General features: G+C 32.7%; 1 protein-coding gene across 5 annotated transcripts in view; it reads right to left on the bottom strand.

Moving 5' to 3' along the window:
* The window catches only part of LOC143253181 (uncharacterized), a 43,384-nt gene extending 24,388 nt beyond the window's left edge, over window positions 1-18,996 (bottom strand). For all 5 annotated transcript variants that reach the window (XM_076506589.1, XM_076506588.1, XM_076506590.1 and 2 more), the window contains exon 1: window positions 18,862-18,996. The gene's annotated coding sequence lies outside the window, so the exon portion shown is untranslated. The remainder of the gene's footprint in view (window positions 1-18,861) is intronic.
* Window positions 18,997-23,534: the final 4,538 nt, after the last annotated feature.

The raw sequence follows: 23,534 nt of genomic DNA, 5'->3' as shown, positions 1-23,534 counted from the left end.
AGAGAAACTAGTTTCCATGGGCATTTACCACAAGATAAACCAATAAGAGTGATAACCTTGTCTCTAACAAGGGACAGCATACCAGCTAGCCTTGAAGATGTAGATAATGAAAGATGGATGTTATAGGCTGGCTAATAAGACATTTCCAAAACAGTAACAGAAAGGATTTGTCCGAGACAGATGAAGTAATGGAAACTATTCTTGATCAGGTTAGAACAGGGCAATAACTGTATGATGGGGCCCACTGATCTTGGTATACATTTCAGAGTTGATAAAAAAAAAAAAGATGAAGAAAGATTCTCCCTTGACTAGGTCAAGGCATCCACTATGAGAGAGGCTGGTTCCAACATAAGATGATTTACTGTCATTGTGAATGCACTGATAATGGGATGGCCAAACTGAGAATAGAAAGATCCATGCTACATGTATTTGTGAAAGAAAACCCACTAGAATGTTCATAATACTAAGCACATGGCAAGCTCAGAGAATGACACAATGTAAATGGGGCCACAGAAGAGAGACTGCAGTGTAGCAGAAACTGTGAGAATTATTTCTACTGTGTTTGTTGATATATACCATCACAAACAAATGTTCTGTGTGTACTGATACATAATGGTAGGTATTCCAGACATGCACGCTGAACTATCCAAAATAAGAAAACTGGTATTTCTGAATAAAGCGCATTCGTCCAACACAGCACCCTAGCCATGAATCAGGGAACAGTTATCAGTGAAATTTGATAACAGTGTACTAATTAATTAGTCTCATGAAATGACTATAAAAAACTTGTAATGCTATGAACTACATTTTGATACCCAAAATGGGCAGTGCACACAAAGCTTATTGTGTAGTTTTGCACTTAATCCTCTTGCTATGGGCTTGGTTGATATGACTTACTTTGTGATGCTAAAGTATCATCAGCCCTCATAATTTTTTGTATCTTCATGGAATTTGGCAAGCTTTCAGTAAACATTTCAAATCTTTTTTATGCAAAATATTATATTTTTTTAATTAAGTATTTTTTTTTAAATTTTACCCTGAGCATATGGAGTCAGAGTGTTCACTGCTCCAAGTGCAAAGTGATTTTCATGTTAAAATTAAAAACTGCTTTCTTCATCTGAAAATTGTCAAATATCCTATGCATAATCCATAAAATCTAATGTAAAATGTTTTTTCTTCAGTAAATTATATACAGTAAAACCTGCCTAAGCTGGAAAATTTTTGCAGTTAAATTAGATTCATGATTTGTAGAAATATGTCTTTTAAGTGCAAAATTCTACTCTAAATAACTGTCAAAAAAAAAAAAATCCTATCTTCCTCAATTTTAAAATTTAGGGAAATAAGGTAATAAGTAAAAGTGTAAATCTGTGCTGTTTCAAAAATTAAAGGAAGAATCAACTTCTTGTGGAATGGAAAGTGAATAATAAAGTGTGGATGACAAGTGCTATATTCGAGGAATTTTTGAACAAATTAAACAAAAGAATGGAACAAGAAAATAGGAATATTCTACTTTTCCTAGATAATGCAACTTGTCACCCAAAAGTTCAACTTTCAAGTGTTCATTTAGTTTTTCTACCTCCATGTACAACATCAGTTTTACAGCCACTAGATAATGGAATTATACAGCATATAAAGTTGAAATATAGAAAATTGATGCTTCAGCATATTATTGCAAACATGGACAACTGTAAGAGAGCTTGTTAAATGACCACAAAAACTGATGTGCTATATTCAATTACATTTTTAAGTCATTCAATTAAATGCATAAAAGATGAATGTGTAATAAAGTGCTTTCCAAACAGTGGTTTTATTCTTGATAATGGCAGAGATTATGGAGAAGTTGATTGTTATGATGATTCTAGTGAAATCCAAACTGATTGAGAAGAATGATGCAGATGATCCTATGAACATGGAAAGATTTGTGAACATTGACAAAAATGTTTTAACAGAAAGTGATCAAATTTATTTAAAATCTATAATAGAATTGCAAGATGGTAATGGTGTGAGAGATTCAGAAGATGAACAAAATGGAAAAGATAGTGAGGAAACAGAAATTCCTACTTCATCACAAGTGTTAAGTTGTATTAAAGCTATAAACTTGCATGCAAAAATGAAGAGGAAAAATGAACTTTATGAAAAGGTTGTAGAATTGGCATTCTCTTTTAACTGCATGAGAAAGCCCATTAAAAAAATGAAACAGTTGAAATTGTACACTTATGTATATTTTGAATGTCTATTTTTGTTCTTAATGTAATAAATATAGCATAAATAGTATAATAACTTTATTCACAAACGTCTTACTTCCCCTGAGTCAAGCAAGTATAACGTTCTGCTCAAAAATTATATATAATTAAGGAAATGCATGTTCACTATGTCTAAGCCAGAAATTTTAATCAGTCCCATGCAATTCTACCTTAAACAGGTTTTACTGTGTTTTATTTACTCTAAGTCTATATGTAACCACTGTAAAAAAAAATCTAAATTACCTTCTTTGCTGTCTAGAATGAGTGCCTTTGTAACATGAAACCAAAATTGTTTATCTTGAAAAGCTGAGTTTGTAACAGTATATATCTGTTTATATTTTATTGCCCTTTCACCCATGTCTACCTTATAATCCCATGAAACAAGTTGTGAATCATTTAGCAAATAAGCAGTTTATGTTATCTTGAATGATGTAATACATGAAATGCAAGTAAATGTACAATATGAAAACTTTTACATTATCTTACCTAATCTAACATCATACATTTCTAATTTAAACATTTTAGTTACTTTTATAATAATAAATAAAGCATATTCATAAAAATAAATAAATATAGTACTCACCTGTGTCTTTTTTGTTGGTTGTCAATTAAATTTAAGCCTACTTTTTGTATACAAATGATACTTGTACACTAAATTTTTATTTAATTAAATAATACACCTAAAACACAGAATAATAACACAAACACAAGGCAAACAGTATGCTATAACTATCATAATTTACCTGGCTTTATTACTGTTGTATAAGAGCCTTTAAAAATTAGTTAAGCTTGTCGACCAGAATACATCATGAAACTTTCAAACTAAAGATATAATATGTCATTTGATAGATCAAAACTATGACTTTCTATTGGTTATAAATAATAGTTTAAAACTAGTGCCAATTTGAAAAAGTGAGGTGTGTAAATGAGTACAATTTTCTAGTTTATGATTCTGTAAACCAATAAGATTGAAAGATGTAAACATCTAATGGACAATTTATGCTAAATTTCATACTTCTCAGAAGAGTTTTAATTAAACAGTAGACGACGGAAAACCTAAAGAACAAACATTACAATTCTCACACAAGAAGATACTGCAGTTTTTAAAATATTTCCTTATATAATATTCAAATTATATTTATTAACATTGTTTTGATACAAGTGTGTGCATATAAAATGATAACAAGGTAATTTAGTTAAAATTTGAACATAACTATCTACGAACTTAACATTCTTGATGACATTCTCTCTTTATCAATAAAAGTGTTAATACCTGTACCAGCTGTTCTGAGATACATTTTTAAACTCTTAACATACCTACTTGGACAAGATCATAGGAGCCAACCATAATGGGAGTATTTCAGTTATCTGAATAGTTGTAATAACCATAAACAGAAGTAACTGGACCTCACTTTTGATAAGTTGATTATTTTCATGATTCATTACTTTAATTAATTACACTAACTGAACTTAAATTAATGAAACAGTATAATTATAATATTTCAATTATTGGAATAATAAAAAAATAACAAAGATAATCACAAACAATAGTTCATTATTTTCATGTTATTAATAACTTTAATCATAATTTTAATTAAATGAATATCTTATATAAATCTGACAATGTAATTGATACTCATAGGTAGCTAATTATATTGATTGACTTAATCACTCAGTTCCACCCAGAAATGCTCAGGTAAACAGATACAGATTTGAAGGAGAAAGTAAACTGGGGACACACTGGTAAATTTTTAATGAGTAACTGGAGATGGTGAAATTTTCTATTATGCAACAAGGAATTACTTTGTAGAAAAATAGCATCACTCCCAAAACAGATAGGACATTTATAGCACTGGGGTGAATAAAAAGTGTTGCATAAACTGATCAATTTACCAAATTTAGTCTAGGATTGATCTACCAGTGTCATGTGGGGCTTTGTGACAATCAAATATGAACTGCACACAATTCATTTTAGTGCCTTCTTTACAACTTTGAGCAGCAACATAATTTTAAACATGTCTTTTCTAGGGATTTACTTTTTCTACTTAATGATGTCATTGGTTGATGGTACAAATTGTGACTGTAGTTTTAAGATTTTTTACAGACTATTAGCTTTTTTAACTCTTTAACTTATCTGATTTTTGAGCACTGTTTAGCTCTTTTTACATTTTACTTCTAGCATTTTTATCAGTTGTTTAGTGCAAATAGCCTAGCCATTTTGTATCATAAAGCATCAAGCAAGCAATAAACCAATGGCTGTGAAAAGAGACATCATTTTAGACACATTGTTTACAAGGGTTTACCTTCACTACTGAAAGATGTCACTATTTAACGGTGACACTGTCCAGCTTGCTTGAGATTTTAGGTTTTTGAACCACTGGCACTTTAAAATTCTTTTTAATTTTTGATTATTGGTTTTTAAGTATTGTTTGGCTTTTAGGTTGTTTTAGGTTTTATAAGAGTTATACTTTTCTGCTTTTTACCAGCTGTTTGGTGCAGATAGCCATGCTGCTTTGCATCATAAAACCCCACAAAAACCAAACAACAATAATTTTTTGTGATTATTACTCTTTTCAATTATTTCAACAATTGATTAATTAAAATTAGTGATTCTGATTGTTGTTGTTACTGATTATTCCAATAATCAAGTAACTGGACTTATAATTAAACTGATCATAACAAAAATAATCAGTTAACTAAATTAGTTGTTTCATTTATTAGTTTTCAACTACTCCAACAGTTGATTAATCAAAATTACAATTAAATCCATCAATTGTTTTAAATTATTTCAACTATCCATGTGATCAAAGTATCACAATTGTTTTGCATAAAGCTACATAATGAGGGGGTATATTTTTTTTTATTTGAGTGTCTTGGGATTGATTTAAATTGACACTAAAGTTAATTGACCTATCTTTGTTATCATAAAGCTATCTGCTACTTTCACTTATTTTGAACTGTTGACAACTGAAAGGGTAATTGACTGCAGAACTCACTGCCAACTCTGATTATTTCAGTTAAAAAATTGAAATTCTATTGCTCTTTGTAAATTGTTATACTTTTAAGTTATAATTATGTAACTGCACTTTTTCAATATAAGCAGCTATAGATTTAGGGTACAGGTCAAGACCCCTTACATGTTTTCCCAGAAATTAATAAACATGTTTAAGGTTGTATAAACTGGTGTAGATTTGTATTATGTTGTAGTAAGTAGGTGCATGTATATACGGGGTTCAAACTTTTTCCATTTTTTCAGAAATAAATAAAAAACAACAACCAAACAAACTTTACACTTCCATATGATATAAAAATATATGATATTAGTGTATTTATATGACTGGCTATTAATTACCAGTAAAATGTTTTCCAGGATAGTTGGTGGGTGGAATGGTCTAAATCTGACAACTGAGTAGTTTTGTATGCTTTGAATATACCTCTGATGTTCTTGCAGGACACCCCATCTCAACAATGGCCACTGGTAGAGCCAGAGCAGATGGTTTGAGCACTTCCCATTACCCCTAACTGGATGCAGATTTTGAGAAATAAGTATACTCTGCAAAGCAGCAGTAACCATATGGCATGATCCTATGAGAAGGAAAGGGAGAGTGAAAAAGAAAACATACTCATTACAAATATAGTGGAATGACTGAAGAACAGCAACTGGATGGAGATAAAACCTTTGAAGCAGTCAGATGATGAAGACAATGAGTAATGAACATGTGGAGAATTGTAAACATACACAACTGGAGGATCATGTCTTGGAGCCAGCAAAAATGAGTGTAGGAGAATGAGACAGTTATAAATCTGATGGAGAATCCAGCCCTAAGTATGATGGACTAGATAAAAGTGAGGTTGAAGCACTAATGGAGGGATAATGGGAAGTCCTGGACACCAATAAAAAGCAGAGAAAACCAGGGATGAGATAAATAAAGAGGCATCACTAAAAGGACCTGAGAACGAATATCACTTATCAAAGCAAGGACCTGAAGGAGAAGAGGGAGATAAGCATATGCATAGAGAAAAGAGGAAAGATCAGTCCTGAGTGAGAACACTGACATTCAGCACCTAAGAGAGAGAAATTTGAGACCAGAAAAGAGGAAGTTTTGATTTTAAAGGAATGTCAAAGACATCTATGGGGGATGTGCCCACCAGAGAACACCCATAATAGAGAATCTGCGATGGTGAAACAACTCATGAGCAAAATGTGGTCTGGTCAAGAGAATGATTTATTATTAGCTACACAACTCATGGCACATGACAAAATCATCCAATGAACCTAATGGGAATAAGCCCAGAAGAGGACTTCCAATTCTCAAAAGCAGAAAGATTGATTGGATGCCACTTGACAGTTGATACAAGAAACAACTATAGAATTGTTGGAGTAAATCGAAGCTCACAAATCAACTAGAAGAGGAAAGCCATGGAAACATACACAATGAACAGTGAGGAGTTTGAGCACACTGACATGAACTCTCCCTCCTATGCCTAAACTCCAAAAGTCATGTTGTTATTCAGAAATGCATTCCAACCCTAGAGAGAAGCATATACAAAGAAATGGAAATTTGGTAGAGAAGTGGTAAGAGAATGTCAGTTAGATAGGTCACAGTAGGAGATAGTAATTAGCCATGGTAGAAGAGGCCAATCTGTTGATACTGCTATGCTGTTCAAAGATTGATCCAATTTTTCTGATTGTGCCTGGATATAAAGGCTAAAAGGAACAATGGCAGATTTTCTATTATAAAAAGTGTGGCCCACTGACGATGGAAAACACAACCTCAAGTAGGATGCCGTGGTAAAGAGCAAAGTTTAGAAGGATACATAAGAAACAGTTGCAAACAACGAATATACAGAAAGAGTTCATGGGACTACACACAAACTTTGGACTAGAGAAGTATGAAAGGCCCCAGTGCAAAGCTGAAGCCCCTGATGGTGGATAGAATCCAACATTTTCATTGCTAAGGTTCTGTCAGAACAATAAACCATAGACCCATAGTCAAGTTTGGATCTGATAAAGGCATGATAAATTTTAAGCATGGAGTATCAATTCGCTCCCTAAGAGGTGGAAGAGAGGGCACAGAGGATGTTCAGTGCTCTTATACATTTGACAGGAAGTTGCTTGATATGGGAAATACTTTGATTTACAGTCAAATATAAAACCTAAAAATTTCGCCTCAGGGATGACAGGAAGTACATCTGGATCTGGATGAATACCCCGTTGGCAGCAGAAATATACACAAACAGTTTTAGGGAGAGAAAGTTGAAAACCATTTGCTGTGGTCCACTTAAGTATATGATTTATTGCAGTTTGTAGCTTTTGCTCAATAAACCTCATGTTTGATGACAGACATGAAATGTGAAAGTCATCAAATAAAAGACTATTTGCAACTGTAGGGGGTAGCTGTTCACTGATGGCATTAATCTTTGTAATGAAAAGTGTGACACTTAGAACACAGCCCTGAGGGACTCCATGTTCGTGTGGGAAAAACGGAAAAATGTTGAGCCCACATGGACCTGGAATCGGTGGTTCATTAAAAAATGCTTAACAAAAAGTTGCAAATTGCCACGCAATCTATATGAGTGAAGTTCTCACAAGATGTTGTCACTTCAAAAAGACTTCTTTAACTGATGTTTAAAGGCAAATTAAGTGGTCCATTGTGGAGCATTGTCTCTGAAACACACACTGAGTGGGTGAGAGAAGGTTGTTTGATTCAAGGAACCAAACAAAACAAGCATTAATCATCCTCTCTAAGGTCATACTGAGACAACTTGTCAAAGCAATTGGACAGTAATTCAAAGGAATCTTGGGATCCTTCCCAGGTATATGAATAGGGAATATAATAGCTTGGTGCCAAACATCAGGAAAGACATTCGCCTGCCATATCCAGTTAAAGACAGCTACAAGAAAGGATACCATAGCATCTCATAATATACACCCTTGTGCAAATTAATTGAAACAAATGGTCATTTTACAATATTTTCAGCATGGCAGCTGATGTAGGCTCGCTGAACCCTCTGATTTCCTTTAATAGTCATTTTTTCACACAGATGGCATCATTAGCTATGTTTTGCAGTATGGTCGATCTATTTTTGGGATATATGACAAATTTTGAGAAATATTACGTCATTCGAAATTGCGTTAGAAGGGCAAGGAGACCAGTCAAAAAACAACTTACCAACTCAATGAAGAAAAATGGTATCAATGGGGTCTGAAATACAAGAACTGGATGCAAGAACAATGGAGAAAGGTGTTATTCAGTGACGAGACACATATCTTCGTACAGGGTCAAAAAAGTCTGCATGTTTGCTGATCTCCAGGTGAGAAACGTCGATAATCTCACATCAATCAGTTTGTAAAACATCCCTTGAAGATGTTGTTTTGGGGCTTTTTAAGCTACTATGGCATTGGAGGCTTACATATCATAGAAGGTATGATGCAAGGACCACAGTACATCAAAGATTTGCAGAGAAGAGTCATTCCAGAATTGAAAAAGAAATTTCCAGATGGATCTGGCATTTTTCAGCAAGATCTGGATCTGTGCCACACATAGAAACTTGTGAAGAATTTTATGACTACAATGCAAATAAAGGTGCTGGACTGGCCTGGAAACTCTCCGGACTTAAATCCTATTGAAAATCTTTGGGCAATTTGTAAAGAAAGGCTTTGGGGAAAAGACTATACTACAAAAGATAAGCTAATTGAGGCCATAATTGAGGTGTGGTACCGTGATCCAAAAATTAGTAAAGATTGCAGTCAACTCATGGACTCGATGCCAAAGTGGATTAATGATCTTCTGAAAAATAAAAGCGGTCATATCATGTATTAATTTGTGAGTAATATTTGGATTCTCAGAAATAAAATACAAAAAATTGAAAAAAATTGTAATTTTCCATCTTGTTTCAATTAATTTGCACAAGGGTGTATATTATCAGGTCCAACTGATGTATTGCCAGACCTATGAAGTGCAAGTTTGAGTTCCACCAGTGTAAGATGGTGATTATAGTCATAGGGATGATCAGTTGAAAAGGAAAGAGTCAGATGTTCAACTCGTGTTTTAATAGCTAAGAAGGAAGGGGAAGAGTTTGAAGAGCTAGATACATGAGAGGAACATTCACTAAAAGTATTGGCAATGCTCTGAGCATCTGCAACTTCATGGCCACTGAATATTAAGATAGAGAGGGGGCAGAAGTATACCATCCACTCACATTCCAGATCTTGTCCCAAATGACTTTTGAACTGGTGGTTGAAGAAATGCTGGAGGTGTATTTAATCCAAGATTCCTCCTGGCTTTGACGTCTAACTCGCCGAGCCTGTGCATGGGCTTGCTGAAATGCAATGCAGTTTGAAAGCATGGGATATCTACAAAATGTGTTCCAAGCATGTTTGAGCTTTTTGCATTATAGAACAAGTAGAATTCCACCAAGGGCGGGGAAGCTGTGGGAAAGATGTCAATGTTTTGGGAATGCACTGAGCACCTGCTTGCACGATACAGTTACTTACTGCTGCTACACAATCATTTGCCGATGATTCACATAAGATGGCAGGATCAAGTTCCAAGAGAGCAGTGAAAGAGGGCAAGTTGGCCTGGTCCAACTTCCACAGAGGCACACGAATCAGGTGGGCCTGACCACGGCCAACCTCTCTTAATATGATGGGAAAATGATCACTACCCTGTGGATTGATGTTAAACTCCCAAGAAAAGCAAGTGAAAAGTGAAGGGGAGCAGATAGAAAGATCTATAGCAGTTAATGACTGACTGAGTGCATGAAAATAAGTGTAAGAGCCAGTATTGAAGAGAGACAGGTTGTAATTCAGGAGGATATGCTCTAAAGCACGACCCCTCACATCAATACTAGAACCACCCCAGAGGGAATTATGCCCATTAAGATCCCCTAAAAGTATAAAGGGGGTTAGCAGTTGCTCCATGAGGGCATCAAGGTCTGATGGATGATAATTTTTTCCAGGGGTAAGGTACATAGAGCAAATAGTGATGATACAACCCAAGTAGATACAGATGGCTACAGCCTCTGAGGGTGTATTCAATAACAAGGACCAGGTAGGTGCATATTGATCAACTAGCAGTGCTACTTCCCCATGTCCTTGTCCTACACATGGCCTGTTATTTTGTTATAAGGAGTATTGTTAAATTGTGGCTGTATTAGTAGGTTTTAAAAATGCTTCCTGTAAAGAAAGACATTTGGGATAATAAAAGTCAATCAAATCCTTGATGTCATTCACATTTAATTGAAAATCTCAACAGTTCCATTGGATTAGCATGACCATTTTAATTTGTTTTGAAGGAGAATATGGCCAGAAGACCTTCTGCTTGTGACCTCACTTTTTTCTTCACTGGATGTGGGTCAGTCACTCTCTTGTGATCCTGCTCTGGATTGAGTAGGCAGATCGGTGTTTGTAGACATACATTCCAGTGATTGAGGACATGAATGAATAGCTTGTTTAATGTTTGGGGTGTCAAGAGACAAAGGCCCCATGGAAACACCTGGACTTGAATAAGGTGAAGTTGGGCAATGACTGGAAGATGTGGTAGGGACAGAGATAGAAGTAAATACTGATTCATTAACTTTGTTGATTTTGGAGGGTACTAGATTAAGATGTGCTGTTAAGGATTCTGTAGGAGGCATGGAAAGGTTTGTTACTCCGACTGTAGTAGTGGAATGGATTACAGCAGCATAAGTTCGAGATGGAGATAGGAATAGTAATTTCCAAGCCTCTGGGTAAGTAATATTGTGAACTGTCTTTAGACATTGTACTTCTTTCTCTTCTACCCATTTAGGGCAAGAAGTAAAATAGGAAGGATGTGGACCATTACAATTAATACAATGCAGTTCTAGTTGGCATTCAAAAGCATCATGGTCTTTACCAGCACAACGGGCACATGTCAAGGAACCACAGCAAGATGTTTTTTGAATGACCAAATCGTTGACAATGAAAACATCTAACACGGTAAGAAATATAAGGCCATGCATTACAGTTCAGATATCCTGCCTTGATTGTGGTAGGATGTAACGTTGTAAATGTTAATATTAGAACATTTGTCAGCTACATAATCCCATCTCTATAAGTACAAATTCAGCGCATGGCTGCAACACCTTGGCTGGTAAAACCTGCAAGGATCTTTGACTCAGAAATGGTCTTTAAATCCCTCTCAACTATAACTCCTCTGGAAGAATTCAAAGTAGAATGAGGAATAACCTCAATGGGTATATCCTTAATGGCTTTTGATTTCAAGAGGAGTTTGGAATGTTGTGATGAAGATGTTTCCACTAAAATGTCCCCAGATCATAATTTTTTTACGAATTTATGGGAGCCAGCAAGTTAAAAATCTCGGGACAGATTCAATTCTGAGTTTGACCATACAGAGTCATCAATGCGAGTTGTTTGCCAGTAGTTGGATTTTTCTCTGTGTTGTCATTATTGTTTATTTTTTGTATTTGAGGGGTATTGATAATAAAAAACAGAATATTTTGGTGCCCACTGACCCCACCCACCATGGAGGCCTATGAGGGGATGCACTACAATGCCATATAAGGTCACTGCAGCAATGCCAGGGTTTTGTAGGCACTATGCCCAAACACCAATATCAGACAATATCCACTACACCTATTGAGGATGTCCTATGCTGGCACTCAGTTGACCCTGGCCTGAACTCATTAAAATGACAACTTAAGAATTAATCAGCCTATAGTTTTGCTCTTTATCATCACAAAGTCAACAGATCAATTAATGGAATTATTTAAACCCTAAAAGCTTACTTGGAATGCTACTTAAACAAGTTATGGAATAATGTATTATTTATTTTCCCAAGTTACATATTTAAAATAAAAATTAAATGTTAAAACTAATGTTAACAAAACGTAAAGTTGACTGTTATGGAGACTTCAAGAGCAAAAAAAGTATAAGGTCTACAAGTAAGTATTACATTTCTTGTTTTTCACATATACTTTTATCTCTAAAAACTAAAACATAAAAATTATAAACTTCTTTTATTCAATAAGAAATCTTTAATGTACTTAATTACACTGCTCATCAACAGCTTATATACATTCCTCATGGAAAAATGTATTTATTTATTTACCATAACTATTCTCTTATAAATCACCATGCAATTAGATTGACCCAGTAATAGTTTCAAACATTTACATATAACTTTTTAGTAAAAATAATTAGAAAAGAAACAAAACAATGAGTTTGTGTGTGTACAATAGGCTTTTCATTTTTACTACAGCTTGCCAGTTTTTGTGAGGATAAATGCAGTAAATTCAGAGTTATAGTAAATAGTAATTTTGCAATATGCATGCAAATTCAATAGACTAACCTCCTGCACATAGGATTAATCATAATTTTGATTACTTGATAGCTGGAATAATAAAAAAGAGTAAGAATATGAAATACTTGATTTTTGGTGATATTATTTAACTGTAATTTCAACTGATTATTTTATATGACACAAATCAATGCTTACCAGCAACTTATTATATTGATTATGAGCATTAGTTGCACAGCTATATTTAACATACATAACAAGTTTTAAGTCCATCTTCTATTAATTTTCTTGTTACATTTCTCTTCACTAATTTTTTGTCCTTTCAAGCAGTTACTTAAGCAACTAAGACCTAATGTAAACATGGCTTACCAAACTGTAAAACAAAACCTGATGCAATCAATTATCTAATGAGGCCTAAGCTTTTATAACACCACATCTGACTCCATGAAAAAAAAAAAAAAACATTTATTTTCCTCTACATTTCAACATCATAATTTAAACGAAGTATAAAATGATAAACTTTGAAAAACATAAAAATCTGGGGCTGTAATTGTTACATCACTTCATTCTACTCTCAATATATCAGTTTAACTGGAAGCTATACAGCCTTAACCAGTTAAAAACAACAAAGGGGCTTTTCATCAGGTTATTTAGATCACTAGCCTGTGACTTTCCAAAGCTGAATGGTTTACAATTACATCACAGCATGACAAATCAAGGTTAAAAAATAGTGATTGACTAAAATCCATAAAACTATATTGATGTTGAAATTATAAGGTGGGAATGAATCCACAACAACTAGACACTACCTGTTTATTATAAAATAAAACAATAATTACAACAGATACTTTTCATGTATAACACTACAGAGTGGCCCGTAAGTCCCAACCCATTCATATGTTATTATGTTATATTCAATTATGCATGTATTATGAATTTGTTTCTTTTTTTCAGAGAAATATGGCCGATGTAAGCCCATTTACACTCAAAGAGCATATTGTGACAAGTACGTGGGTACATGAGCGCAAGAATACTGGTGACACCCTGGATACATAAGATATATAAGTGGGTAGGGACATACGGGCCACCCTGTATATGAGCATATAACAGACCTGTAAATATCTAGGTCTAATACATTATCAGTTATTTCACTTTATTATATGATAGCATACAAAAGTATTCACTATCATTGAATCCAGTGAGAATCCATTTATCTGGTAATAAATGAAATCATTTTAGATAAAATTTAGTTTTCATGCTATTGTGAATGCAAATGATTAGAAAATTGACCATGTGAATTCAAAACTGCCCTTTACTCCATTATATATATATATATTGCAAAGTTTTAACGATCGTCTAAAGTTATTAAGTGTCAATGTTTTATTTGCTCATTGTTTTAGATGTTTAATCATCCAGATATCTGCTGAAATTGGATCATTTTGTTAAAAAATATTTTGACTCTCCTTCCAGGAATTATAAATTTCATATTCATATAATATTTCATATTAAAAAAATTTAGAAATTCATGATTCATTCATAGTATCTTCAAATTAACTGAAATGTAATTAGATCATTTTTATATATAAAATTAAATACATTGAACTTTTTCATTGCAAACATTTTTACTGTCACAGTGTTTAACAAAAATTTTTTGAAAGTATGACTTCAAGTTTTTATGTCAAAGGAAAGTATTGTAGAGATTGGAATGTAGAAAACTTAAGCAGTAACAATAGTCTGGGAAAGCTGTGGCCAAATTTAAGAACCTTCTAAAGACAACAATTAAACAGACATTAATTGTTTTGCATAAAAAAAAAAGTTTCCTTCCATAAGTATAACAAAACTGCTCACTATAATGTAAAGATATATGCAACCCACAAGTCTGTTTGCAGTGCTTTCAACCAATTTCACCGTGACATTGTTGTATACTCACATCACATCAAACAACTTAGGCCTACACTTCAGAAATACCATAAAATGCTATTAACACTGCACATCAAAAACAACATTGATAAAAATGTTTTGTTTAATTTTGATAATTTAAATAATTACCTCAAACAATGCAATAATTTATTGAAAGTTGTGTATGATGTTTTCAGAGAATATACTTCCCTATTACTGTAAGCAATACTCTTAAGTGTAACAAGGGTACATTAGCCTAGTGTACACAACTAATGAGACTGTTTGAGCAACCCTGAAAACAAACACTCCTTTTGCTCAATATAGCCATTCTTATAATTTCTGAGGGTTAGGGATCAAATCATTTTGTTAATCACTACCATAACACAAACAGATTTGCCATAGTAGTAATTATTTTGCACTCAAATAATCCACATATTTTTCATGTCAGTCAAAGGCATTGCTGGACGCTTAAAAGATTTGGGGCCATAAGTATGATTATAGGTGTTTCAGCATAATATACACAATATTTCTCCATTCTGACTTTCCATGACACTAACTGGCAACTTGGAGCACTTTAAAAAAACAAAGAGTTGGGTCACAAGCCTTGTGTGACAGCACTTAGCTACACCTCTGATCTCAAGACCAGAGACATTTCTTCTCACCACCAATATCAATATATTTCAATTAAAAAAAAAAAACATTGATAATGTTTTAAACCCTTCTATGGAAATGTCAACTTCTGCCATATAAAACTTACCATACAGTAAGCGAGCAATAATCAATTGTGATTGGTTGAGCTATCACACAGCATGTTGCATTTTGAAAAGGGATGCTATAAATGTATAATTTCTTCCACGGTGTGCACATGTTTGAAGGATTTCCAAAGATGCAGGAACTTGGAAACCAAGCTATGAATTGATGTTTGAAGTACAACATATTTATATTTGGGAGTTGATGTAATTATGCAGTGCTGTTTAATACAAACATGAAAATATCTGAATTATCACTTCATTGATAATATTCTTGCACTGCCTGCTTTATATCTCCCTGGTTCCAAGCTGAAATACTCGTACAAGGCAGTATGTACAGCTTAGAAATCTGAAATGATTTAGTTGTCCTAAGGAAAACTTTAGTTGGTAAATTTTACATTATTTGGTTGTCCAGAAACATTTCTGGTCACCTAAAATGATTGTTATTGTTAAATATATTCAGTGGTAAGTCTAGTTGGTTAAAACAAAGCTAGTACAAAAACTCGGGGTTGAGATCTGTACTAATTGCAGTAGTACTAAGTACTATTATAAAGTTCCTACTGTGAGAATGTCCAAAGCAATACACTGATATATAGAATATTTTAAAGACAAAAATTATATACATATAATTAGTACTATTATATCTTATTCTTCTCATTTTATATAATGTTAAAAGAGTTTTTAACTTTAGTTGAGTGTTACAAAACAAATTAGGAATATTTACTTCTGTTTGACTAATCCAGCAAGAATTCAAAACCTCATCATATCTTAAAATTTATAAAGAGTTACAAGCTAATCTCAAAACAACAATAATATAATTGAACTTGTTATAAAAAGTTGAGGCTTTAAATGTATTTTTAAAAGTTATTTAGCACCGAGAAATTATCAATACCTGCAAGATTGCTAACATCAATCTTATATTAAAAATTATCTGGTTAAGAGAGACATGCTATTTTTAGTTTAACTTTTGTTATTAAGATGCGAGACTTGATAGCAATTTCTCTGAAAACTTATGTTGTAGAACAAAATAGTGTCCCTTTTCTCTTACTCATTTCTAATGTTCATTCTTAGAAGCTCTGTCTCCTTACATTTTGGTTTTTGTAGAGGATAAAAAAAAGAGGAAATTGCTTTATTTCATTCATTCAGAAATAAGATTTCAGTTATTGAAAAAAATAATTTACTATGACCACAAATTCAAAATGAAATGACTTTCTGCAAAAGCAATATCAATATCTGTAATTAACTATTATTAGATATCAACCAAAACAGCGTGCTGAATGAAAAATGCACATTCCATAAAGAGACTACAGTTTACAAGGTCAAATACTGTTCAGAGCAATGCACAAATGAATTAACACAAAGAAACATACATTGATGGAAGTACTGGGTTTGCTTTTTTTGTTAGCAATAGAAATGTTTAGCAATGGCAAAAATACAAAACCAAGCAAGAAATGATTTTCTTCATGTGTGGTCAAACAATAACTGCTAGCTATTCTAATTCAGAATTTCATTTGTTAACATTGAACTGAGATGTAATTATTATCAGAAATCATTTAGAAAACTGACTTTTAGCAACCAATAATAACCATGGTTTAAAAAAGTTTATTTTTGTTCACAAAATTAAAATAATTGAGGTTTTTTGACAGTTTTTACATCAGTAAATTCAGATGTATTATACTGAGTTCAAAAATTAACCAGGAGTGTGAAATACTAGGCATGTACACATGCACACAGAATATGAAGTTTAATGTTATGTGATATTGATTATTCTTTTTTGTAGTTAAAGATTATAGATTTATTTAAAAACTAGCTCAATTGTTAGGCTATTATGTATCTAAATCATTGTCTAATAACTTTAAATTCACTGTTATACTATATACTGTATATACTGTGTGAAATTTATATGCTCATTAGACCCTTTTGCTACACTGGGAAATAACACAACATTAATTAAGCAACACATCTGAGTGAGATATGATATCAGTCTTGCAACCATTGTGGAACAGCTGACAAGTAACTCAGAACTAAACATTATATGTTAACACAGTAATACATGTTCAAATTAATACCTGTAGTCTAAAATGTAATTTAAAAGTCTGCAAAAACTTTATCTTAGGTAATAAAGTTGGATATATATTTTCTATGCTGGACTATTTTTAGCTTTTTATAAGACATTGGGCTTTTTCACTGTATTTAATTTTGTTTACCTAATTTATGGACATTATTTAAGTTACTTCTTTTTAGTTTTCATGTTTTACTTCTTTGACATTTTAGTGGTTGTTTGGCATAGTTAGCCATGTTGCTTTGTGCCAATAAAACCCAAACCACCAATAACCAAATATCCTAGACTTTGAATAGTAAATTTTGTTTGAGTACATGTTTTCTTATAGCAAAACCACATCAGGCTCTCTGCTATGGCCAACTAAGGGGAATTGAACCACTAATTTTAATACTTTAAATCCAAAGACTTACTGCTGTCACAATGGGGGATGACTTGACTTGAGAGACAGTGGTCTGGTACTTGTTTAAACTTCAAGAAAAAGCAAACTTGTACCATATGAGACCCATAATGGTAGTTTTTTTTTTCCATATATTAAAACTACATACTCTTTCAATAGTGTATAACATCCACATAATTAATTGTAACAGCTTTTGCAACAAACAAAGAGTTCATAGATTTTACAGTATTTTCAATCAGCATCAATAATGTTCAAATCATGCTGCCATTTTTGACAATTATTACAAGGAAAACTTAGACACTCATATTACTGTTAATGTTACAAACTATTCATTGTACAAAAATATTGTGTTGAGTTAATCCTGATATATATGATGCATTAGGCAACTTGAATCTCATTAAGACAAAAACAGATATGATGGCAATGTAATGCTTTAGAATATGTTTAAGCTTTCCAAACTTGTATATATTTAGATAATAATCAATGTTTAATAAAAGTCAGTTTGCAAATAAATATTTCTGGCATTTATTTTAAAAAATCATGTACACTATTTTTTGCCACATTTGTATTAATTTGTCCATTTTAGGTTCAAAATCAGGGGTATATAAAAATAGGATTTCATATCTTTCTTTTGTTCCACACAAGTTGCTGTTTAAAATAGAATTAAAATACAAGTTAAAAAATTGTTAATTAGCTGTTATCACAAATATTAGACATACTGAAATGTCATACTCTCACTTGTTTCCAGAAACATACTGGAATATTTTCTTATTAGCATTCTTTTTTTTTTATTTATACAGGTATAAAAACATATGATAATAACATCCTAGCTAAGTCTTAACACTGTATTAACATTAAGTTAAAGCAACACTGTGACTGAATGGAGTGAAAGACCCAGGAATAGTGCAATATACCTTTTAAGTTTTGTTTTAAGCATTTTAAAAGTTAAACTTAAGGATTTTCCATTTTCTTATTTTCCTTTTCCTCAATGCTTAACACCAAAGGTAATGAAATGATAAATTTAAGATATATAAAAAAATTTATTCATAATTTCTAAAGATCGAGGCTCTGAAAATGGTATTACTATAGTAAGAAACCAGTTTTTAAAGTTATATTATTTCTGAGTTTTAATTGTTTAGTCTGTATTGTTAACATTATGTATGAAATATTATATACGCTCTCTCTCACACACAACATATACATAAATAACATACTAAAATGCACTTACATACAAAACGTAGAATTCCAAAAAGTCTATTAAGCTTAGGGCCTTAGCCATATTTTAATTTACACACTTTCAGTCCTTTTCAGATTTCCACGAAGCCATAGTTAATATTCAATGATGGCACCCGGATGTTGTGTTTTGGCAACTCGTACGACATCTAGTAGATATCACATAAAAGCCATGAATAAAAATTTACAACGTGGTATAACATTTTTATGGGAAAAGAAAGTATAATAACTTTAAAGATATCAAATCCTGGGTATGCGAAAAAAGGTGTTTTTTTTACTTACTAACTTTCATGAAATAACTTTAAGTAATATAAAAGTAGATAAGATTTTCTATTTCACACTCCAGAAAATCATAATTATGGTTTAGTATGATATAATTCTTATATCATAAAAACAAACACATTAACCATTTTTGGTTTATTAGAAGCAAAAACAGGATTTTAAATGCATTTCTATACTGTCTACATAAGTAGCCCAAAAGTTGACGGTGGGTTATGATGACGAGCTGCCTTCTATCTAGTCTTACATTATTAAGTTAAGAACGGCTAGCGCAGAAAGCTCACATGTAGCTTTGCATAAAATTCAAAGAAACAAACAATAACGACTTTTCCTTAATTCAGCTACACAGATTTCGAAAATATGCAATTGGTCTAAAGACATCTACAGTTAGTGATTATCAATATTTTAAGTATAAAATGTGATCCGATTACAATGAAAATTATTCATTTATGTTGAAGTACATATGACAATTTGTGAGAAACTATACATGATGAACTATACATGGTTTTAAAATATTACACCTTTTTTATATATATGTTATAGATATTTAGGAAGCCCTCGTGAATGTATTAAATTAAAATATAATTAAGAGTCTTTATCAAATTTTAGCCGCTTAAATCAAGAATATCTCTGCAATGCCTAACTGCACTAGTCAAAAACAAAGTAACGATTTTATGCCATCTGCAATTAATAGGTAAAGACGCTTTCTCTAAGTCTTAAATTCGTATATTTTATACGTCTGTTACACTTTTTTTTACAAACGATGCTGGATTTAATAAGTAAAGATAGTCCTGTAGCTTCGAGATTTTCTGATTTTATATACGTTCTCGCAGGAAAATTAACTGATTAGCATATAAACATTATGAGAATCAAAACGTTAAAACTAAAAAGCAAACGTAACTTTCATATCCATAAAGAGTATAATATATACTATTAAAACAATTTTGAATATACAAATGAAAGAGTCATGTGCTGGAACATATGTAATGTGCAAGCATATCATACATGTATGTTTTCTACCAACTTTACTCAAATAAGAATATTTATTTACTTTGTATGCAGTTTAAGCATAAAAACATTGTAGTATCCGAATCGAAAGTAATAATAACTTTAATGTCCCTTACTTGTCGAATTGATAATATCTGATTAGCAGATCGGTGCTGTGACCAAACAAAGGTCACAAGGTGACGCTCTTAACTAAACAAAGAAACCGAGTTTACCCATTGAATTCAGGCGTGTATTCTTAGCATGGTTATCATCAACACTAGTTCAGTAAAGAGGCATCTCAATGGATGTAAAATTAACAATCAAATCAATGATACATTATAGACAACCTCCACTTGTCCCTTCAGGTAGGCCTGGCATGGCCAAGCGCGTAAGGCGTAATCCGAGGGTCGCGGGTTCGCGCCCGCGTCGCGCTAAACATGCTCGTCCTCCCAGCCGTGGGGGCGTATAATGTGACAGTCAATTCCACTATTCGTTGGTAAAAGAGTAGCCCAAGAGTTGGCGGTGGGTGGTGATGACTAGCTGCCTTCCCTCTAGTCTTGCACTACTAAATTAGGGACGGCTAGCACAGATAGCCTTCGAGTAGATTTGTGCGAAATTCCAAAAAACAAACAAACAATCCCTTCAGGTAAGCAAATTTTTTGTGGTCTAAAATAAAGATTTTATCACTGTCTATCAAATGTGTCCATCCTGTTCATTTCTCATGCAACTTGACTTAAAACTTAGTCAATTTTCCAAATACTGCTCACTTATCTTATTATCTGGTTTAATCCGATGTTATTAGCGATCTAACTATCCGATATTGTAGAGAAAGTAGTGCACCTGAAAATGTCACCCTACATTTTGATAGTGTTTAGCATTTTTTTTATTAGTGTAATGCGACCGAAAGATGTATTCAAGTGGGGAATTTACAATTTCAATGAAGGGGGTATCCCTTACACTTAATTGGTTTTGGAAAACAAAAGAATATGGATAAAGTTAGCTAGTCACAACAATTAGATAAATGTGATGGAAAATTTTTAATTTAAACTTACAAAGTTGTCCAATGTTGATTTTTTTAATGTATTTGCACACTAGATAAACTTAGCATTAGTTCGTCTAACTCCAGTTGTGGAGTCACGTTACGGCATACTTATCAGTGTGCAGTGGCAACACATAAACCATACCTATGAAGAGGAAAATGTGCCTCATGAAAAACTTCTGAATTACGACTAACTTACACTGAAGACCATGTATTACAACAAGAATCAATAGCATGATAGAGGGAAGGGGCAACAGGAGTCTTGCATAGTTTACCCTGTTTCGTTTGTCTTATACAGGACAAGTGTAAAAAAAATCTTAATATAGTTAGATTTATTGCGTACAACTTGAGAATTGTGAATTCATTGTTCATTGCTTGGTTGACTTTTGAAACAGATCAATATTTGAGACTGATACCTGACATGCATAAATATCTTATTTAAATTTTTTTTGATGTATTAAAACAACATTATAAATAAAAACTGTTTAACATTGATTAAAATTCCAGACAACTTGAATATGCTGGTGGTTTGTTCTCAGTGATGTCGAGAAACCCACTTGTTGAGAAATTTATATGCAAAAACGGCTCGTTTGGGTTGAGAAAATATTTTACCTGACGATGACCGGCTCTTCTATGTAAAATATTTTCTCAACCCAAACGAGCCGTTTTTGCATATAAATTGGTGGTTTGTTCTGTCACCTCAATACTCTGTGAATGACTGCTCCAGGTAGTCATGATGCTGCACAACTGTCTTCAAGTCTGTCTTATCATACGTACAAATCTTTGTCTGTTTTGGCACAGTAATTAAAAACTACTTTGCAGACATGGTCATTGTAACTCCCCATGTTTGATGATGACAGGGTCTCGAATCTTCAAATCTTGGACTGTCGTTTTTAACTTGTTTACATTTTAGTTTTTATTAATGTCCCTAAAAAAATCAGCAATCTTGACAGTACATATGGAATTATGAAATTCGAAAACATAGCATAAAAGCAAATTGTGTCTAAACTAAACAAAAACAACAACAAATACATATGGTTAATGTACCAGAAAGTATTTTTGATAGCCTGTGAAATATACGCAGTGTTTCTGATTCGTAACTGTTGTTACATCTGTGATTTATTATATTAAGTACATTACGTATCAATATTTCAAATAACCGGAAATCTGAATTTAGAAGTTAATTAAATGTTAATATGTATTAAATTTATGTTATTTTCCAATATAATTTCCGTTTTTTAACACAAAGATATTTTAATACGCAAACATAAAAACAATACAATTTATAATAACATTTATTACTAATAGTTATTACAAATAATGGTTTATACACAACAGTTTTACAAACTTACAAACAACACAGAATCTTAAATTCGGTCTATAACTGAATATTTTATCGGCGACCCAGGTCCATGACAAACAAATTAATTCTGAGTTGATATTGTCACATCCAGCTTAAGCTAGCTAGCTTGATTGGCCTCACACTGCTGACTTTTATTGATGATGATATTTAATGTCGTCGTAGAAATAATAACGTCCAAAGTAATTCGTAAAGTTGAACGGTTTATAATGTTCGAAATCTGTCATCATTCCTGGTTAAATTTCATGGTTTACCAATCAATAGGCGTTAATCACAATTATAGCCTCCGAGGTCTATAGCACACTGACTGTAGCCGTCTAATAATAAAAATACTATTTGTTTCTCAGTGTGTCAGTTTTTATATACCAATCACGCAACTCAGTAAAGAAAGTACGTAACATGCATAAGAAGAAAAATATACAGAAACAAGCGTAGGCAATAAAATGAATGTACAATAATAAATCTGCTACACTGGCTACACTTAATGAAATGGTAGACGGTCATCAGTGTAGCTGCGATATACTTGGAGGTACTATATAGTCCTTTTCCAAACGGACACTCACAATCAGTTTGGTAACTTATCTTTCATTACTGTCCCTTAAAGTAGTCGAGACCCAAAGACGATAGAGAAACAATTAAATAGCTTACATAAAAAACTATTTGAAAACACACTTAAAATGATGTTGTTTTGAAAATATCTAGGCAACAGGGGCAATCTAAATTATGTAAGCACATAACAGTCAACAGACACATTTATCATAGATATGACCAGTCAAGTTTCTGACTTGTTTGTTGTTATGTGTGTTATATAAAATTACTAATGAAATCTGTTGGTGATATTTTATAGCTGAACACTCATTCAGTAACGTTATTGCTTGAGAACGCTATTTTTATTTTATAAAATATACTTTTCGTGTGAAAGAAAACATGACAGCATTCAAAGAGAGCATGGTTTGTTTTGAATTTCTCGCAAAGCTACAGGAGAGCTATCTGCGCTAGCCGT

The sequence above is a fragment of the Tachypleus tridentatus genome, chromosome 6 (genome assembly GCF_004210375.1).
Source record: "Tachypleus tridentatus isolate NWPU-2018 chromosome 6, ASM421037v1, whole genome shotgun sequence".
Taxonomy (NCBI): domain Eukaryota; kingdom Metazoa; phylum Arthropoda; class Merostomata; order Xiphosura; family Limulidae; genus Tachypleus; species Tachypleus tridentatus.
Note: the sequence above shows the minus strand (reverse complement) of the source record. Positions and strands in the feature narration are given on the sequence as shown.